This window comes from Zalophus californianus, chromosome 2 (genome assembly GCF_009762305.2).
Source record: "Zalophus californianus isolate mZalCal1 chromosome 2, mZalCal1.pri.v2, whole genome shotgun sequence".
Lineage (NCBI taxonomy): Eukaryota > Metazoa > Chordata > Mammalia > Carnivora > Otariidae > Zalophus > Zalophus californianus.
In genome coordinates, this window is record NC_045596.1 from 19,650,055 (window position 1) to 19,656,054 (window position 6,000).

Genomic DNA, 6,000 nt, shown 5'->3' on the forward strand with positions numbered 1-6,000 from the left:
AAAATATAAACAGATATAATCTCCCCCCCACCTCAAAATGGTATTTTAGGATTAAACCTTTTTCTCAATTTTAATAAGAAAGTAGCCAAAAGTTTTTTTTAGTGCAAAAAGCCCTTCCTTACCTGCTCCCCCGAACTCTTTATACAGATCTTTCTAGTGAGTAAAATTCAAATAAAAATGGGCAAATCGGTGTAAGATGCTCTTACAAGTATTTCAACACAGGAAAACTTGAAACAAACCTGTTACAGGCAATTTATATTGTCTTCTTTCTGAATTCTTTTTCCAAATGCTGCCCATTTTTATTCAAACCAATTGTATTTTTCTAAGACTTCACACTTCGTCCTGCAAATTCCCCCCTTGAGGTAGAAATCCTCTGTGAAATAAACATTTCCACAGCAACCCAGTGATGTCACAAACATCGGCTCATGATTTCAGAGGGGAAATAAAGCAGGAGAAAGGATCTCTCTAGAAAGACAGTTTCTGTCTTCTTGCAAACAGCATCACTCCCAAATAGAGATTCAGAAAACATTAGATTTCTGGCTAAATACTTGCTTTTGTTTTTGTTTTCTGAGATTGACTTATTTTTCAAAGCTATGTCAACCAATCTTTAAAAAAAAAAATAGGTCATCATCCTCTTTTCTGGGTTCATGAACAATGGTGTTTCAAATCAGTGGTCCTAACCACACCGGCCACTACAGATTTTAATGAAGGGGAAAGGATTTCTTTTTTCTAAAAAAATGATGTCAAAAAGAACATTGAGAGATGACATTTAAGGTACTAACTTCAGACCCAAATAATGCTGACTGACCTCGCTTCAAAAATACAATAATTTTTAAGAAGTATTAGACCCACAGAAATTCTATTCCATTATCAAAATTAGTGCTGATCTCACCACTATTGAATAGAGGGGCTTCACCTCCATCATTCCTTCCATTGTTTCCTTTGTCTCCAGGCTTGGGGAAAGAGGGAAGCATTCTTCATGCTGTCCCCCCTTTTAATCCTCCTGCAGTCTCACTCCTATAAAATATTAAACGTAAAAGACTGGAAAATATGAGATGAGGACCAATGCCTGGGGTTTCTTAGCTTTCCTGTCTAAATCAAGTTCTGTGGATAATATTTCTACTATAGAAATATAGAATATTGCTTCTATAGAAATCTAGTCTGTAATCTAGGGGCAGCTGGGTGGCTCAGTCAGTTAAGCATCTGCCTTCAGCTCAGGTCATAATCCTGGGGTCCTGGGCTCCCTTCCCTGCTCAGTGGGGAGTCTGCTTCTCCCCCTGCCCCTGACTTGTTCTCTCTCTCTTTCGCTCTCTCTCTTGCTCTCAAATGAATAAATAAAAATCTTTAAAAAAAAAAGAAAGAAAGAAAGAAAGAAAGAAAGAAAGAAAGAAAGAAAGAAAGAAAGAAAGAAAGAAAGAAACCTAGTCTGTAATCTAGTCTCATTCACAGTTGACCTTTGAACAATGCATGGGTTGGGGCAGACCCCCCACACAGTCGAAGATCTGGCTCTAACTTTGACTCCCCAAAAACTTAACTACGAATAGCTTACTGTTGACTCTCAAAGCCTTACTGACAACATAAATAGCTGATTAACACACATTTTGCATATGTATTTTATACTGTATCCTTACAAGGAAGTAAGCTAGAGAAAAGAAAACATTAAAATGTTATTAAGAAAAGCATAAGGAAGGGAAAATAGATTCACAATACTGCGCTGTATTTATTTTTTTAAAACATACATATAAGGGGACCCATGCAGTTTGAACCCGTGTTATGCAAGGGTCGAGTGTATATTTTAGTCCAAACGTACATTCTGCGCCTGTGGTTGCTTATTGCTTCCCTGGTTTCAGCTTGGGTCCCACCTCCACCCCAGCAGAGGAAGTTAATTCTGTCTCTGTGATCCCCTTTCCTAGTTGTTGAATGAATGGATTCACAACAATCCTAAAAGAATCCGGACACTTTATCCCCATTTCACAGATGTGGAAACAGGCTCAGAGATGCTAAGGAACCTGCCCAAGGTCACCCAGCTACAAAGTAGTAGGAATTGAACCCAAACTTTGAGACCCCCCCCCAACCTCTCCCATCCAGCTCTAACGGAGCCCATCATTGTACCGCTCTTCTATGACTTCTATGACATACCCCTCCCAAGAAGAGAGGGCGTGGTTCCCCCCTAACTGCCCCCATTGGTGATAAGTGTTCATTTGTGAGATGTGTTCATTTAACACTGACTGCACGTTCACTAACTCAACCACTCTTCATGAGGACCCTGTCAGGAAGCTATTACTATGTTTGTTTTATGGGTAAGGAGACTGAGGCTCAGACTCCCAACCTCCTCCAACCCACAGCTAAGCTAGTAAAAGGCAGAGCTGGGTCTCGAATCAAAGACTTCTGGCTCATGACTACTCGTGCCCTGAAAATTTATTTTTCTCATTTCCAAACACACAGGAAAATGGGTGAACGGATCCATGGAGCAGGCCCAGGACCTGCAGAGACATGTCCCGGGGGGGCGGGGGGAAAGGAGAAACAGGTGGAAAGAATCTCCTCTGAGCAGCAAACAGGAAAACATTTGTATAAATGAAGTCTGGCCTTCAGCCACAAACGTTTGGCTGCCTTCAAATCTCTAGCTCTTTCTTTTTAAACAGGGAAGGCCCAAGGAGGGCCACCTGGAGAGACTTCTGATAAAATGCCTCCCTCTTTGCCCAGCTCACCCCTCTCCCAGGGCAGCCCTATCACCCTGAAAGAATTCTTCCTCAGTAGGTTTGCTCACCTGGCATGAGCACAGTAACATGGAGGTTTGTTTGCTAGTTCTCAACAACATAAAAACAAGCCACCCCCTGTCTACCCCCACTGGGGCCCAAAACAGATGCAGACAACCCCTTGGGAAGCAGAGAGAGCTACAGGCTCATTGAGAAAAGATCACCCCAGCCACCTTGCCAACTTCTTGCCAAGCAGGATTCAGAGGTCTGAAGATAGAAACCCAAAACAGAAAGCTTTTGATTTCTGAATCCACTGTGGTTGGTTCTCTCAAGACAAACCAAACTTTCTTCTGTGTGCATTCTTGTCATGTTGCCAAGTCACAATTTGTCACACCAAAAATGTGTGATGTGTGGAAATGATATCACTCCATTAATGACAAAATCTATCTTCATTCATAAACCCCCCCAAAAAATAAGTTTTGCATTAATCTCCTATTGGAAATTGGTTAATAGTCCAGATGATCCTGGGTTGTGTTCCTTGTTTATAAATGAGGTGCATTAACAGTCTCGTACCACCAGAGTATCATTTAGTGAATGGTGGCTCCGCTCTGCAGATGCGAGAGGCCAAATTGTTGTGGATGTGGATAAAAAAAAACGATCCTTTTGGCTAAAACTGCAGGGGGGAAGCAGATGTGATACACAGAGGAAGTAGATCTCATTCAGTCTCCTTTTATTAAAATAAAGTCTGCTCATTCGTCTTATTTTTAAAAGCCCTCTGAATACAAACTCATGTGTTCCTCCTAAGGCAAAGGGAAAACCAGCATCCTTCCTGCCTTCAAGAAGTTGCCAGTCCCGACAAGTGTGGTCCGATCTACCAGTCTTTCTAGTTGTCCATTTTTCTCTGTTAATTGTTAACAAATTTGCATCCTCTCGTTGAACTGAGAGTTGCCCTGGGGAGAGAGGGAAATGCAGAGGTCGCCAGACGAGGCAGAGGGCAGAGGAATGGTGGAAGGGTGAGAAGTGCCAAAAGGCAAGGGCAGAAGGAAGAGCACAGCACTGCGACGACAAGACACAATGGCAGAAGATCACTGAGTGATTTGCGGTGTGTCTACCATGATGGCAGCGCAGGGCAACCTTTCTTCCTTTGCGGCTTCCCTGAGACAAGACTGCAGGGTCATCTGCGTGTTTGGGAGGAGACCCTAGGAAACGCAGCAGGGAAGTTAAGAGAAGTGAGAACAAGAAGTGGAGGAGGCGTGACGGGTGCTCCTGGGGGCAAGTGGAGCTCAGGACTGCTTGGGAACCCCTTGGAGCAGTGGAGATGGCTCCTGTCATCGGCGTCACCCGTTCAAGGGCGAGGGGGGCGGGGCCTGGGCATTGACTCTGCAGCTCCTCAGCTAAAGGCTGCTCCCTGCTGGTGCTAACTCCCCAGCTGGTAGCACCTGCGGCAGGCACGGACAAAGGGGGGTCTGGCAGCCACAGAGAGTCCACAGGCAGAGGGATGCAGAGCCTGAGGTGAGGATCTGGGGCCACGTGCGTGGAAATGGTTAAGGGCTGTAGGATATGGGTGGGGCACCCAGAGCATCTGCTCCCCAAACAGTAACTCATTTCATTTTACAAAAACCTTGTGAAGGGGAACTATTACATTTCCACTATTCCCCCAGAAAACACAGTCTAGGAGAGTAAGGAGTGACATCTGTTGTTTTTACCCTGTACCATCAGCTCCCTCTTCCAGGAACAGCCCCCTGCTTTTCCTGGGAGAAACATTCCCTCCCCCATCTCTGACCTAACTGCCTCACTCCAGATACGTGCCTGTGACCCAAGCCAAGCCATCCTGCTAAGAGCTCTCCCTCAGATTGTCCCGGGAGCTGTAGGGCAGGAAGTGTGCGCTTTCTGCTGGAAGAGCGAAGCCAGGAAGATGTAAGCCTGGAGCTCCTCCAGGCCATGTTCCTCCCACGAGAATGAACCCAACTGCTTGAGAATGAAGCCAACCCAGAGGAAAGCCAGCTTGAAGATCCAGCCCTGACAGGAAGCACCACAGGTTCCCGATGTACATCTTTTGAGCAACTGGATCCAGCCCAACCTGAAGCTAGACACCTCCCTGGACTTTCCAAGTTCATAAGCCAATAAACTCCTATCAAATTATAAGCCAGTCTGAGCTGAATTCATAGAAGTTAAGCAACTTGGCCAAGATCACACATCTAATGAGTGTGGAAGTAACACTCAAACCCAAGTAACCCTAATTGCATATGGCGCTATCACACATGTTCTGAACCATCATGCTCTACAGAGGCAATTAGCATCTACCACAGAGCAGAGCTCAGAGCCACAGCATCCTTCTCATTGCTTGGCCCTCACTTGGAGCCTCTTTCCTTCCAAAAGCAGCTGCCAATTTGTTTAAGAGGATAAGGGATCTGGGTGCATCTCAGTTTTATCTGAATTATTTGTCCCATCAAATCATGAAAGGTGCAGCCCCGTCATAATGATGGTCACTTGAAGAAAGTCTGGAGTCGAAGTCAAAGAAAGTTTTAAAAGAAAAAGAAATAGGAATTGTGGCCTTCAGGTTTTTGTTGGTGGTGGGTTTTGTTTTGTTTTGTTGTTGTTTCTTTTTTTTTTTGCTTTTTTGTTTTGAAGAGCCAATGAAGAGATATTTATGGACAACTGTTTTAGTCAAGACTTGTGGTTGCAAGTTGACAAAAACCCCACTTCCCTGGCGAGCGGAAGGAAGGAAGGAAGGAAGGAAGGAAGGAAAGAAGGAAGGAGGGAAGGAAGGAAGGAAGGAAGGAAGGAAGGAAGGAAGGAAGGAAGGAAGGAAGGAAGGAAGGAAGGAAGGAAAGAAGGAAGGAAGGAGGGAAGGAAGGAAGGAAGGAAGGAAGGAAGGAAGGAAGGAAGGAAGGAAGGAAAGAAGGAAGGAAGGAGGGAAGGAAGGAAGGAAAGAAGGAAGGAGGGAGGGAAGGAAGGAAGGAAGGAAGGAAGGAAGGAAGGAAGGAAGGAAGGAAGGAAGGAAGGAAGGAAAGAAGAGTGTGTGTTTTGTTGGCTTACCTAACTGAAGAGACCAAGGGTAGGGCTGTCTTCAGGCGATGCTGCATCTAGGCAAGGCTCAAACAAATCAACAGTTTCTTGGTTTTGCTTGCCTTTGTGTTGACCTCCTTCTCAGTCTCACACAGAGCCTCCAGCAGCACTTGGCTGACCCTTTCCTTCTTACCAGTGGTTCTAACAGAGAGAGAGAAGACAGATGCCCATCTCTCTCAACAGTCCCAGCAAAACCCCTGAGATAGCAAATCACTGGCTCTGACTGGGTCCTGTG